Source organism: Chiloscyllium plagiosum, unplaced genomic scaffold (genome assembly GCF_037043375.1).
Source record: "Chiloscyllium plagiosum isolate Xiang-an unplaced genomic scaffold, Cpla_swu_hap1 HiC_scaffold_46, whole genome shotgun sequence".
Classification (NCBI taxonomy): domain Eukaryota; kingdom Metazoa; phylum Chordata; class Chondrichthyes; order Orectolobiformes; family Hemiscylliidae; genus Chiloscyllium; species Chiloscyllium plagiosum.
The window spans coordinates 64078354-64094449 of record NW_028270184.1 but is presented as its reverse complement, the minus strand read 5'-3'; positions in this window follow the sequence as shown (position 1 = coordinate 64094449).

The following is a 16096-nucleotide window of genomic DNA, read 5'->3' as shown; positions in this document are numbered from 1 at the left end:
TTAATAAGTCTCCAGGACCTGATGGTCTGCATCCCAGGGTACTGAAGGAGGTGGCTCGGGAAATCGTGGATGCGTTGGTGATTATTTTCCAGAGTTCAATAGATTCGGGGTCGGTTCCTCAGGATTGCAGGGTGGCTAATGTTATACCACTTTTTAAGAAAGGTGGGCGAGAGAAAGCAGGAAATTATAGACCAGTTAGTCTGACCTCAGTGGTGGGAAAGATGCTGGAGTCTATTATAAAGGATGAAATTACGGCACATCTGGATAGTAGTAACAGGATAGGACAGAGTCAGCATGGATTTATGAAAGGGAAATCATGCTTGACTAATCTTCTAGAATTTTTTGAGGATGTAACTATGAAGTTGGATGAGGGAAATCCAGGAGATGTAGTGTACCTGGACTTTCAGAAACCTTTTGATAAAGTCCCACACAAGAGGTTAGTGAGTAAAATTAGGGTGCATGGTATTGGGGGCAAAGTAGTAGATTGGATTGAAAATTTGTTGGCTAATAGGAACAAAGGGTAGTGATAAACGGCTCAATTTCGGAATGTCAGGCAGTGACCAGTGGGGTACCGCAGGGATCCGTGCTGGGACCGCAGCTTTTTACAATATATGTTAATGATATAGAAGATGGTATTAGCAATAACATTAGCAAATTTTCTGATGATACAAAGCTGGGTGGCAGAGTGAAAAGTGATGAGGATGTTAGGAGATTACAGGGTGACGTGGACAAGTTAGGTGAGTGGGCAGATGCATGGCAGATGCAGTTAAATGTGGATAAATGTATGGTTGTCCACTTTGGTAGCAAGAACAGGAAGGCAGACTACTACCTCAATGGAATCAATTTATGTAAAGGGGCAGTACAGAGAGATCGGGGTGTTCTTGTACACCAGTCAATGAAGGCAAGCATGCAGGTACAGCAGATAGTGAAGAAGTCTAATAGCATGCTGGCCTTCATAACAAGAGCAATTGAGTATAGAAGCAAAGAGGTGCTTCTGCAGCTGTACAGGGCCCTGGTGAGACCACACCTGGAGTACTGTGTGCAGTTCTGGTCTCCAAATTTGAGGAAAGACATTCTGACTATTGAGGGAGTGCAGCGTAGGTTCGCGAGGTCAATTTCTGTACTGGCAGGATGACCTTACCCTGAAAGACTGAAGCGACTGGGCTTGTATACCCTTGAGTTTCGAAGATTGAGAGGGGATCTGATTGAGACGTATAAGATTATGAAAGGATTGGACACTCTGGCCGCAGGAAACATATTTCCACTGATGGGTGAGTGCCGAACCAGAGGACACAGCTTAAAAATACAGGGTAGTCCATTTAGGACAGAGCTCAGGAGAAACGTCTTCACCCAGAGAGCGGTGGCTGTGTGGAATGCTCTGCCCCAGAGGGCAGTGGAGGCCTAATCTCTGGATTAATTTAAGAAAGAGTTGGGTAGAGCTCTCAAGGATTGTGGAATCAAGGATTATGGAGATAAGGCAGGAACAAGATACTGATTAGGAAAGATCAACCATGATTATATTGAATGGCGGTGCAGGCTCGAAGGGCTGAATGGCCTACTCCTGCACCTATTGTCTATTGTCTATTGTCTATTGTCTAAATGATGAAATTACGGCACATCTGGATAGTAGTAACAGGATAGCACAGAGTCAGCATGGATTTCTGAAGGGGAAATCATGCTTGACTAATCTTCGTGAATTTTTTGAGGATGTAACTCTGAAAATGGACGAGGGAGATCCAGTAGATGTTGTGTACCTGGACTTTCAGAAAGCTTTTGATAAAGTCTCACACAGGAGGTTAGTGAGTAAAATTAGGGCGCATTGTATTGGGGGCAAAGTAGTAGATTGGATTGAAAATTGGTTGGCTAATAGGAAACAAAGGGTAGTGATAAATGGCTCCATTTTGGAATGGCAGGCAGTGACCAGTGGGGTACTGCAGGGTTCCGTGCTGGGACCGCAGCTTTTTACAATATATGTTAATGATATAGAAGATAGTATCAGCAATAACATTAGCAAATTTGCTGATGATACAAAGCTGGGTGGCAAGGTGAAATGTGATGAGGATGTTAGGAGATTACATGGTGACATGGACAAGTTAGGAGAGTGGGCAGATGCATGGCAGATGCAGTTTAATGTGGATAAATGTATGGTTATCCACTTTGGTGGCAAGAACAGGAAGGCAGATTACTACCTCAATGGAATCAATTTAAGTTAAGGGGCAGTAAAAAGAGATCTGGGTGTTCTTGTACACCAGTCAATGAAGGCAAGCATGCAGGTACAGCAGGTAGTGAAGAAGGCTAATAGCATGGTGGCCTTCATTACAAGAGGAATTGAGTGTAGAAGCAAAGACGTGCTTCTGCAGCTGGACAGGGCCCTGGTGAGAACACACCTGGAGTACTGCGTGCAGTTCTGGTCTCCAAATTTGAGGAAAGACATTCTGGCTATTGAGGGAGTGCAGTGTAGGTTCACGAGTTCAATTCCTGGAATAGCGGGATTAACTTACACTGAAAGACTGAAGCGACTGGGCTTGTATACCCTTGAGTTTCGAAGACTGAGAGGGGATCTGATTGAGACGTATAAGATTATGAAAGGATTGGACACTCTGGCAGCAGAAAACATGTTTCCGCTGATGGGTGAGTCCCGAACCAGATGACACAGCTTAAAAATACGGTGTAGACCATTTAGGACAGAGATGAGGAGAAACTCCTTCACTCAGAGAATGGTGGCTGTGTGGAATGCTCAGCCCCAGAGGGCAGTGGAGTCCAAGTCTCTGGATTTATTTAAGAAAGAGTTGGATAGAGCTCTCAAAGATAGTGGAATCACGGGTTATGGAGATAAGGCAGGACAAGTATACTGATTAGGTTTGATCAGCCATGATCATATTGAATAGCGGTGCAGGCTCGAAGGGCTGAATGGCCTACTTCTGCACCTATTGTCTGTTGTCTATTAAATCCTTGAATGAACATACAGACCAGCTAAAAACCAGATGTGAGCCCTTCAGATCAGGAGACCCACTCAAATAAAAGGAATCCATCTATGACATTGCTGAGCCATTAAATCAGCCCCGGACCAATACCGGTCCAAATTAGAGACCCAGACACATACCTGGCGACCAGAGCAAGGACTGAATGACATCACAGTCTCTAGAAAGAGAAAGTGCAGGATTGCAGACGATGACACATACTTTCCAGTTCGTCACACCGATTTCTATGCTGGCTGTGAACAGAATTTCGGGGGAGAGGGAACATCTATTCGGACAAGTCCTGACAAACGTATCCCAACAGTCACTGCATCAGAGGTCAGATCAGATGTTCTCCGTGTGAATCCAAGGAAAGCGATGGGACCAAACGGAGCAGCAGACCGTGCACTCAAAGTATGTGCAGATCGACTGGTAACGATGTTCTCGGATATTTCAAACTCTCCCTGCAGTGGGCCACTGTCCCTGCCTGTTTCAAGAATTATAACATCATCCCTGTGCCTGAGAAGTCTCATGAAACATGTCACTATAGCTACCACCCATCAGCCCTAACTTCGGTGATCATGAAGTGATTTGAAAGGCTGGTCATCAACTTCAGCTTCCCTACTACTCGTGACCCATTCCAATTTGCCTATCGGAACAAAGAGTAACATCAATTGCCATATTACTTTCCCTTCACTCCTCCCTGGAATATCTTGAGACCAAGAACAGGCACGTAAGAATCCTACTCATTGACGACAGTTCAGACGTCAACACTATTATCGCTTTGAGACTGATTAGTAAACTTAGTGATCTCGGACTAAGCCTGACTCTCCACAACTGGATCCTCAGTTTCCTTACCCACGAGCAGAAATCAGTGAAGAATGGTGAAATTATTTCATCCTCACTAACACCCAACACTGGAGACCCCAAGGGGTGCATACTTCGCTCCTTACTGTATTCACTGTATACCCTTGACTGTGTCATCAGATACCAGACTAATGCCATTTGCAGGTTTACTGATGACATCACCATAGTCGGTCGAATGTCAGGCGGGGTATCCTGGGAAAGTAAATTTCACTTAAGAGCGACTTATATCTCGGGTCAGACCTCCATTTTTGGGAGAAGCGAGTGAGAGAGTGTACCAGTCAGCTGCGGTGAAAGTATATTTCCCACTGAAAACACATTTACCTCGAGTATGACACCTCCATTTTCGGGGACAGTGTTAGAGAGTGAGGACGGGAGCTGCCTGGAAGGTAAATTTCCGACTGAAATGGAATTTAGTTGGAGTGCCCTGCCTCCATTTTCAGGAGGAGTGAGAGAAATAGAGAGGACCAGGGGACGCCAGGGAAGACAGGTTTCCATTTGAAAGGGACATAAATAGAGCGTCTGGTCTCCATTTGTTTGAGGAGAGGGAAAGAGAGTACTGGGTGCTGCCAGGAAAATAGGTTTCCCACGTAAAATAGACGTTCCTCAAGCGACGTATGTTAATGTTGAGGATGAGAGAGACAGAGGGAGAGTACAAAGTGTCTTACCTCGTGCAAATGGCCTCCATTTTCAGAAGGAGCGAACGAGAGAGGGAGGTCCAAGGGGCCGCAGAAAAGATAATCTTACCACTCAAAATAGACTTATCTCGACATTCAGGCCTCCATTTTCAGGATGAGCGAGAAAGAGAGAGAGGACCAGGGAATGGCATCGAAAGTAGATATCCCACTTTCAAGGGATTTACCCGGAGCGTCCCGTCTCCAATTTCGAGAGAAGCGAGAAACAGAGAGCACCAGGGGGCTGCTGGCAAGTTAAATCTCCCACTTATTACGTAATTACACTTCGGGTCACTCCTCCATTTTTGTTAGAAGCGAGAGAAAAAGATTACCAGTGACTGACAGGAAAGTATATTTCCCTCTTAAAACGTAATTACTTCGATTCTAACGCCTCAATTTTCGGGAGGAGTGAGTGACACTGAAGACAAGGGGGTACTGGGAACGTAATTGTCCCATTTGAAAGGGAGTTATTTGGAGTGTCTCACCTCTGTTATTGCAAGAAGCGAGAGAAAGAGAGAGAAGACTGCAGCGAAGGGCCGTTTGCCACTTGATAGAGATAACTTCGAGCGTCAGGCCTCGATGTTCAGAAGACTTAAAAGAGAGAGAGAGAAAGACGACAACGGGCGACAGTGAAAGTACATGTCCCACTTAAAAGCAATTTACCTGAGCGTCAAGACTCCATTTTCAGGAAAGTGATAGGGACAGAGAACATGAGGGATCAGCAGGGAATTTATATAACCCACTTAAAAGCGACTTACTTGGAGCATCAGGAATTCATTTCAATAGAAGCAGGTGGATAGAGAGAGGACTAAGGGAAGGACCGAGTGAGAGAGAGGGAGTCCCGGGGTTCTGCTGAATAGGTAAATGTAAATTAAAAGTAACTTGCCATGACCACCAGGCCTCCATTTTCGGTAGCAGCGAGAGAGAGAGAGAGAGAGAGAGAGAGAGAGAGTACCAGGAGGCAGCAGGGAAGGTCTGCAGCCCACTTAAAAGGGATTCAGCTGGAGCATCAGGACTCGATTTCCAGAAGAGGTGAGAGAGACAGAGAGGACCACAGGTCTGCTGGAAAGATAAATTTCCTACTTATGAGGGACTACCCTTAAGCGTCAGGCCTCCATTTCCGGAAGGAGCGCGAGAAAACAAAGAAAAGGGGCTACTGGGAGGGTACATTTTCCACTGAAAAGACAGTTACCTTGAGCGGCAGGCGTCAATTTTCTAGAAGAGTGAGAGAGAGAGGCTAGGGAACTGCCAGAAATGTAAACTTCCTCCGTAAAAGTCGGTCACATTGACGACAAAGGCCTCCATTTTCGTTCGGAGTATGAGAGAGATAGTAGACCAGGGGCTGTTGGCAGTCACGTTTCCCACATAAAACGAAGTCAACTCACACATCAGACCTCTATATACAGGAGGACAAGCGAGAGAGACAGAAGACCAGGTGTCTGCAGGGAATATAAACTTCCCACTAAAAAGTCACTTACTTCATACGTCAGTCCTCCAATTTGAGAAGGAGCGAGAGAGAGATAGTGTGGACCAGGGGCTGCCGGGAGGGAAAACGACTCACTTAAAATGCACTTAACTCACGCTTCTGGCCTACGATGTCAGGAGGAGCGACAGTGTCAGAGGACAAGGAGGCAACCGGTTAGGTAGATGTCCCACTTAGAAGTGACTTACCTAGAACTTCAGGTTTCCATTGACAGTCGCAGCAAGTTACAGAGACAGAGGATCAGCGGACTGCTGGGAAGGTAGATTTCCCACTCAAAAGGGTTCTGCCTCGAGAATCAGGCCTTTTATTATTGGGAGGATCGAGAGAGAGGGAGGAAGAGAGAGATGACAAGGGGGTTGCTGCCGGATAGATTAATTTCCCACACAGAAGGGATCGCCCTCGACATCAGGCCTCCATTTTCTGGAGGTGCACAAAAGAGAGAGTGGACCGGGGCAGCAGGGCAGTCACGTTTCTCACTGAAAATGATTTACCTCGAGCATCAAACTTCCAATCTCGGACGAGCTAGAGAGTGAGAGAGTGAGGACCGGCGGCTGCTGCAAAGGTCAACATGTTATTAAAAGGGCACTTAAATGCTGCATCAGGCCCTAATTTCAAGAGGAGCGACAGAGACAGGGGGCAAGGGGTCAACCGGGAAGGTTAATTACCACTTTAAAATGGCTTTCCTCGAGCGTCAGGCTTTGGTTTCTCTAGAACGAGTGGGCGAGCGAGGGGATACATGCACCTCCCAAAAACGTAAGTTTCCCGTTTCAAATGCAGTTACCTCGTCCATCAGGTTTCCATTTTAAGGAAGACTGAAACAGAGAATGTAAAGTAAATTTCCCACTTAAAAGGACTTTACCTGGAGCATGAGACCTCCGTTTTTGTAGGAGCGTGGGACTGTAAGGACGGGGGTTCTGCTGGAAAGGTAAATTTCCTGCTTTAAAGGATCATAGCAGAAGAGTCAAGCCGTCATTTTCGGGAGGAACGAGATAGAGAGAGGACCAGAGGACTACAGGAAAGGTAGGTTATCCTCTTGAAAATGACTTACATCCAGCGCCAGGTTTCCAATTTGGGGAGGAGGGAGAGAAAGGATCGTGGGTGAAGGGAAAGTAAGTCTCCCACGGAAAACCAATTTACCTGCAGTGTCGCAACTGCATTTTTGGCAGAAGCGAGAGAGGGGAAGAGACAACCAGGGGGCTGCCGAGAATGTACAGTTACCACTTAAGAGTGACTTATTTTGAGCATCAGGCCTACATTTTCGGGAGAACAATAGAAAGACAGGTCAATGTATCTTCCCAGAAAATACATTTCCCACAAAAATGGGATTTACCTCAAGCGTCAGGCGTCCATTCTCCGAAGGAGCAAGAGGTAGACAAGTAAATGGACTGCTGGGAAAGTAAATTTCCACTAAAAAGAGATTTACATCGGTCATCAGGACTCCATTTTTTGAAAGAGAGAGAGAGAGAAAAAGAGACGACCAGGGGCTGCCGGGAAGGTAAACATCTCACTTAAAATTCACTTAACTCGTGCATCCGGCCTCTGATTCCAGGGGAAGCGGGAGAGAGAGGAGACTCAGTAGAAACTTACATTTCGGGTCAGGCCTCCATTTTTGTTAGAAGCGGCAGAGAGAGTGTGTCTACTTGTGGTCTACTGGGAAAGTATGTTTCCCACTTAAAACGGATTTACATCGAGCATGTGACCTCAATTTTCTGGAGGAACAAGAGACAGAGAGAGGGGCTACAAGTGAGTTGCTGGACACGCACATTTCGCACTTAACAGAAATTTACCCGAAGCGTCAGGCCTCCATTTCCAGTCGTAGCGAAAGGGAGAGAGGGCAAGGAGGCTTCCTAGAATGTAAATTTCCCAATAAAAAGGGCTTACCTTAAGAGTCCATCCTCCAATTTCAGATGGAGTGAGACAGTGAGGGGGTGCAGGGGTCTGCTGTGAAGGTAAATTACCATCTTAAAGCGAATTAACTCGAGCGTCAGGCCTCCATTTTCTGGAGGAGTGCGTGAGAGAGAGGACCAAGGACTATGGGCAACGTGAAATTCCAATTCCTACTTAAAAGAGACTTCTGTCGATATTCAAGCCTCCAATTTACGGAGCACTGAAGAGAGAGGGGGGCCACAGGGCTGCTGGGAAGATACATTTCCCGCTTAAGAGAGACTTACCGTGAGCATCAGGCCTTCATTTTCGAGATGAGCAAAACAGAGAGAGGACCGGGTACTGCCGGAATGGTTCATTTACTACTTAAAACAGATTAAAAGGAGTGTCAGGACCACATTGTCGGGAGTTGGGACAAAAATGGAGAGGGACCAGTTGTCTGCCAGGAAATGACATTTTCCACTGAAAAAAGTTTGCCTTGAGCGTCATGCTTTCGTTTTTCGGAATGAGTGAGAATTGAGCTAGAAAGCGGACTGGCAGGAAAGCAAATGTCCCACGTAACAGCGAGTACCCAATGAAAAGTGTTTAGCTCGACCATGAGGCCTCTACCTCGGGAGGAGTGAGAAAGAAACAGGACTGGGGTCTGCTGGAAAGCTGCTAACCACTTAAAAGGGACGTAACTAGAGCGTCAGACTTCCATTTTCGGGGCGAGTGAGAGAAGTACAAGCTTTCGGGAAGGTAGAGTTCACACTTAAAAGAGACTTTCCTCAACCAGCATGCCTTCATTTTCGGGGGGAACGATCGACGGAGAGAGAGAGAGAAAGAGACATCGAGAGAATAATGTGGCTGCCGGGAATGTTAATTTCCAACTTCGAAGTGGCTTACCTTCTGCGTCTGGCCTCCATTTGCTGAAGGAGCGAGCGAGAGAAGGAGGACAATTGGTCTATTGAAAACGTAATCTTACCTCTTAAAGGTGACTTACAACAACCATTAGGTCTCCAATTTCGAGAGAAGCGAGAGGCAGAGAGAAACAGAAGGCTGCTCAAATGGTAAATTTCCCATTTAATAGGGAATTACACCTTTGGTCAGGCCGACGGTTTTGGTAGAAGTGAGAGAGACAGAGTATCAGTTGGCTACCAGGAAAGTATATTTCTCACTGAAAACGGATTCACCTCAAGTGTAAAGCTTTTATTTTCGGGGGGAGTGAGAGAGTGAGGGTCGGAATCAGATATGAAGGTATATTCCCCGCTTAAAAGGGACCTAGCTGGAGTGTCAGGCCTCAATGTTCGCGGGGAGTGTGCCAGAGAGTTACCAGAGAAAGGTCAGGCGACCAGTTTTTGGAGGAGTGATAGAAAGAGAGAAGACCAGGAGACTACAGGGAAGACAGTTATTTTCAGGGACTAACATCAAATGTCAGGGTTCCATTTTCGCAATAACGGAGAGAGAGAGAAAGAGAGAGAGAGAGCGAAATAGGGCCGGGGACTGCCGGTAAGGTAAATTTACCACTAAACAATGAGTTACCCGAACATCATGTCTCCACTTTCCAGAGAAGTAAGTCAGACACAGGACTAAAGACTTGCAAGGAGAGACATTACACCCTAAAAACGGACATTGCTCGAAGGTCAGGCCTGGATCTTTGGGACGGGATAGATAGAGAGTTGTAAGTCCATGTCCCACTTAAAAAGGATTCACCTCGTGCGCCAGGTCTTTATTGTCTGGACGAGAAAAACAGAGAGAGGACCAGGAGACTTCTGGGAAGTTACGTCTCCCACTTAAACCGGATTAACAGGAGAGTCAGAACTCCATTGTCAGGAGGACTGAGTAAAAGGGAGAGGACCCGGATCTACTGACAAGGGACATTTCCCACTTAATGGGCACTTACTTCTTTAGTCAGGACTGTATTTTTTGGGAGAAGCAAGACAGAGAGTATCGGTCGACTTCCAAAAACGTATATTTCCCACTTAAAACGCATTTACCGCGAATATGATACCTACATTTCTGGGAGGAGCCAGAAACAGAGGAGCAGCGGGCTGATGGGAGGCGATATTTCTCACTTAAAAGGTACTTAGCTGGAGTGTCAGCCCTTCAGTTTAGAGGAAACAGACAGAGAGGGGGTCAGTTGGCTAACACCAATTTTAAATTGCCGTTAATATAGACTTAAATCGAGCTTAAAGCCTACTTTTTCAGGAGGAGTGAGAGAGAGTGAGAGGATCATTGGGCTGCCAGGAAAATAAATTTCCCAGCTAAAAGTACCATACATCGATGGTCAGGCATCTATTTTCACAGGAGCGCGAGCAAGAGAAGACAAGTTGGCTGCTAGGAAGGTACATTTCCCACTGAAAAGGGATTTACCTCGAGCGTCATGGTTCTGTTTTATGGAGGAGCAAGAGACAGTGAGGACCAGGATGCTGCGGGGAAGGAAACCTTGCCATTTAAAAGTTGTTTACCTCGAGCGTAAGACCTTCATTTTCGAAGCAGCGTGCAAGAGAGGGCTAACTGTCCACAGCATAGCTAAGTTAACCACTTTAAAGGATTTATCTCGAACATCATGTTGCCGTTAACGAGAAATGAGTGACTGATTGGACAGGGGACTGTCTGGCAGGCATTTTTCCCACTTAAAACGTATTTACCTTGAGCATCAGAACTCAGAGAGAGAAAAAGAGAGAGAGAGAGACCCAGGGGGCTGCCAGAAAGATATGTTTCCCATTGCAAATTAACTTGTTGTGGTTCTGTTCGCCGAGCTGAAAGTTTTTGTTGCAAACGTTTCGTCCCCTGGCTAGGCGATATCATCAGTGCTTGGGAGCCTCCTGCGAAGCGCTTCTTTGATGTTTCCTCCGGTGTTTATAGTGGTCTGTCCCTGCCGCTTCCAGTTGTCAGTTTCAGCTGTCCGCTGTAGTGGTTGGTATATTGGGTCCGGATCGATGTGTTTGTTGATGGAGTTTGTGGAAGAATGCCATGTCTCCTAGAGGCATGGCATTCATCCACAAACTCCATCAACAAACACATCGACCTGGACCCAATATACCAACCACTACAGCGGACAGCTGAAACTGACAACTGGAAGCGGCAGGGACAGCCCACTATAAACACCGGAGGAAACATCAAAGAAGCGCTTCGCAGGAGGCTCCCAAGCACTGATGATGTCGCCTAGCCAGGGGACGAAACGTTTGCAACAAAAACTTCCAGCTCGGCGAACAGAACCACAACAACGAACACCCGAGCTACAGATCTTCGCACAAACTTTGCAAATTAACTTACCTCGAGCTACATGACTGCATTTTCCAAACGAGCAAGAGAGATAGAGTGAACCAGGGGCTATCAGTAAGGTCAACTCTTCACTTAATAGGCACTTGCCTCGGCATCAGCCCACCATTTCGGGATGAGCGAGAGATGCAGTGGACAAGGGGGTTCCCGGGGAGGAACATTTTGCTCTAAAAATGGACTTAGCTTGAGAGTCAGGACTCAATTTTCAGAAAGAGCGACAGAGGGAAACAGAGAGACAGAGAAAGAGAGAGAGAGGACTGGCGTGCTGCCGGAAAGTTAAATTTCCCACTTAAAAGACGTTTCAGTCGAGCATCCAGCCTCCATTTTCGGGAGGAACGAGGGATGCAGAGGAGACCGGGGACTGCTGGAAAACTAACTTTCCCACTTAAAAGGCATTTACATTGAGCATTAAGGCTCGGTTTTCTTCAGGTTCAAGAGAGAGATGATGAGGGGATTGCTGGGAGCTTGAGTTTCTCACGTAACAGGAACATACCGCGAGTGTCTAACCCCCAAATTCAAGAGGAAAAAGAGGGAGAGAGGACTGGGGTTGCTGTTAACTTAGATTTCTGATTTAATAGTGGCTAAGCTCGAGCGGCAGTCTTCCACATTGATAACCAGCGAGAGAGAGAAAGGGACAGGGGGCTGCGGGGAAGAAATGTATCCCACTTGAAAAATAAAATGCCCGAAATTCAAGCCTCCCATTTCTGGAAGAGCGAGAGAACCAGAGGACCAGAGTGCAGCCGGGACAGAAAGTTGGCTACTTAAAATGGATTTATCTCAAGCATTGGGCCTCCATTTTCAGAGGAGCGAGAAAGATGGAGTGAGGACTAGGGTAAGGTTAGTCTGCAAGGTAAATTTTCCTCCGAAGAAGGCCTTACCTCGAACGTGATCACTGCAGCAGTATTGAGGATGAGGAGCTCACTGGGAGGGATCGAATTGCTTGCTAGTACGTTGCGTAAACTGATGCATTTGGGCCGAGGCTGAATCCAAGACACTGCACGCATATTGTTTCCCACATGTCATACTGCTGTAAACAACAAAAAAGAAAAGTGGTGTGTTGATCAAGTAAGGATTGTCCATTTCTTTTTCTTATCGTGTAATTGGTTAAAAAAAATAAACTTTTGTTTTCCTTCCTTTCTCGTTTAACTAAGTTAAGAGTAAGTTAAGCATGACATTAAAATGGCATGAGATCTCAGATGCGGATTCTGATCCTTTTGGTCAACATGGGAGCACAGAGACAGAGCTGATGTCCCTGAAACTTTCAGGTGCAGTACTTCTGTCCAGCTACAGCTCTTGTTAGACCGCATTACCGTTCTGGAGATTCAGATGAATTCATTTTGGAACACGCACAATCCTGAGGGGCCGTGAATAGCACATTGACTGAATTGGTCATGCCACAGATTGGGATTTCTGAGTTAGAAACAGAATAGGTGAGCAGAATGCAGAGAAAGGTCAGGAAGTCAGTGCAGGTGTCCCCTGCTGTTATCTGCCACCAAAACATGCTTAATATTTTTGATACTGTTGGGGGACTTGGCTCACCAGGAGAAGGTAGCAGTCGCCAGTTTCATGGTACCGTGGCTGGTTGTGCTGTTAAGAAAGGTGGGAAATAGTGTTGACTGTCTCTAGTCATAGAGGATTCAATTGTACAGGAATACATAGGTGGTTCCATGGTCGAAACGGGACTCCCGAAAGGTATGTTGCCTCCCCAGGTCAGGGATGTCTCAGATCGGCTGCAGAACATTTTCAAGTGGGCGGCTGAACAGCCAGTTGTCGTGGTGCTTATACGCCTCAATGATATGTGGGAATACAATGAAGATGTCCCACAAGCAGGACTGAGGGAGTTAGGACCCAAGTTAGAAAGTAAGACATCAGATGTGGTTATCCCAGATTTGCTCGCAATGCCACGCGCTGGTCAGAATAGACATGAAAGATAAGCAGCATGAATGTGTGGCTTGAGTGATGAAGGAAGAGGGAGAGCTTAATATTATTGGGACATGGAGGTTGGTTCTGTGGGAGGAGAGACGATGCCAAATTCGTTGGTCCAGACATGTGGAACCAATATCTTAGGGACTGCTTTTTCTAACGCTGTTTGGGATGGTCAAACTAATGTGGCTGGGGGTGAGAAACAAATGAGGACGTAAGTCGACTCTGAGGTGGTACCAATTAAAGCCTGTTACGAACTAAATAATGAAGTAAGTGTGATTATGAGTAATGGTAGGCATGGAGCAGATGATGAAATTAATGATGGTCTGAGATGCATTTTTTAATGCAAGAAGTGCAGCAGGTAAGGCAGATTAACGTTGGAATTAGGTCAATACCTGAGGCTATAATGTTATCTTTATTACTGATACTTGGTCAGGGAAGGGCATGATTGGCAACTAAATATCCTCAGGCAGGATAAAGACGAAGGTAAAACGGGTGGAGGATTTGCATTAGTTGTCAGAGAGGACATCACAGATGTGTTGTATAATGGTACTACTGAAGACTCAAGCATTGAGGCAATGTCGGCAGAGCTCACAAATACGAAGGGTGTGGTAACAATGTCGAGGCTGTTCTGCAGGCCTCCCACCAGGCAGCGTGAGATAGACATAAAATATGTAAATATGTTGTGGAAAGATGTCTGAGCAACAGGGAGGTAGTGATAGGAGATTTTAATTTTTCCCACATTTGCAGGCAATCATTATGTGTTAGAGGTCTAGTTGGCGCGGAATCTGAAAGAAGCATCCAGGCATGTTGGATAGACCAGTATGTAAATCGTCCAAATTGGGGAGCGGCCATACTGGATCTGGTGCTGTCGAATGATCCCAGTCATTTAGCTGAAGTTTTAGTAGAGGATTACTTTGCAAATAGTGATCACAACTCCGTAAAATTTAGAAAATTCATGAACAAAGATGAGAGTTGTCTGAAAGAAAGACTGCTAAATTTGGTGAAGGTGAGCGATACCAAAATCCGATAGGAGATGGGGAATGTAGATTGGGAGCAGCGGTTTGAAGGTAAATACACATTCGGTATAAGGGAGGCTTTAAAGAGAGGTTGACTCAAGTTCAGGAGAGACATGTTCCTGTGAAAATGAGGGATAGAAATGGCAACATTAGGAAATCTTGAAGGACACTTGAAGTTGTGAGACCAGCAAAGGCGAAAAAGGACGCATGCATAAGATATTGGTGATTAAAGACAGAGGAAACTTTGGAAGAATATCGGGAATGTGAGACCAATCTCAAACGAGGAATTAAAAGAGCTAAAATGGGTCATGAATTATATTTAGTAGCAGGTTTAATATAAATGCCAAAGCCCTTTATTCATACATAAGGGGCAAAAGGGCAACGAGAGACAGGGTTAAAATTCTCAATGACACAGGAGTAGAGTTATGCGTGTAGTCTCAGAAAATGGTTGAGATTCTTAATGGGTACTTTGCATCAGTATTTACCGAGGAAAGGGACGTGATGGGTGTTGAGGTTAGGGATAGATGTTTTATTTCTCGATGTCAAGTCGAGTAAGGAGGAATAAGGATAGAAAAAGTGATGGATATTGTAAAACGCATTAAGGTGGAAAAGTCCCCACATCCGGATGGGATCTGTCACATGTTACTGAGGAAAGCGAGAGCAGAAATAACTGGGGCAATAACAGATATCTTTGCAGCATCATTGAACACGGGGCTGTTCCCAGAGGACTAGAAAATTGCTAATGTTGTCGCCTTGTTTAATATGTGTAGCAGGAACAATCTAACCAATTATCGACCGTGACCCTAAAGTAAATGTAAGGAAGCTCCTGTAGAACATACTGTGGAATAAGATCTATTATTCTTTGGAAGAAGAAAACGCTTATCAGTGATAGGCCATATGGCTTTGTGCAGAGAAGATCATGTATTACCACCTTAATAAAATTAATTGTGGAAGTGACAAAGTTGATTGATGAGGGAATGGCTGTAGATGTATTCTACATTGAGTTCAGTAAGAACTTTGATCAGGTTCACTAAGGCAGTCTGATGGAGAAAGTGAAGTTGCATGACGTCCAGGGTGTACTAATTGAATAGATAGACACCTGGCTGGTCAACAGGAGACAGAGAGTTGTACTGGAAGGAAGTTTCACAAAATTAAGACCTGTGTCTAGTGGTGTTCCACAAGTATCAGTGGCGGGACTACTGCTGTTTGTGATATACATAAATGTTTTGGAAGAAGTTATAGGTGGTCTGATAAGCAAATTTGCACATGACACGAAGATGTGTGATGTAGCAGATAGTGAAGGCAACTGTCGGATCATACAGCAGAATAGTGGTAGATTCGAGAGTTGGGCAGAGAAATGGCAGGTGGATGTTCAATCAGAGAAAATGCGAGAAGATGCATTTTGAGATTCAATTCAGCAGCGAAGTATACATTAAATAGAAACGTCCTGTGGAAAATTGACACACCGAAAAAACTGTGTGTTCAGGTCCATTGTTCCCTGAAGGTTGCAACGCAGGCCAGGAGACTGATCAGGAAGCAGTTGGTATGTTATCCTTCATTGGGTTGAGTATTGTATATAAGTGCTGGCAGGGCATGTTGCAGTTGCAGAAGACATTGACTTAGCCACATTGAGAGGCAGTTCTGATCTCGACATTATCAAAAGAATGTGGATGATTTGGAGGGGGTGCAGATGATGTGCACAAGGATATTGCATGATTTAGAGGACGCTCGGTGTGAAGAAAGTTTGAGTAGATTCGGATCTCTTTTATTCGAAGCTATAGGAATGGAGGAGTGTGACCTGGTTGAAGTCTACACAATCACAACAGGTAGAGACAGGTTGGATAGCAAGAAGCTTTTGCCAAGCATGGGTTTCAATTAACTGAGGGTTACGAGTTCAATGTGAGAGAGAAGAGTTTAGGGGAGATATGTGCATAAAGTTCTTTCTGCAGAGGGTGGGTGTCTGCAATGTGTTGCCAGTGAAGATGGCGGAAGCGGGTACAATATTGTCATTTTAGATGTATCCAGACA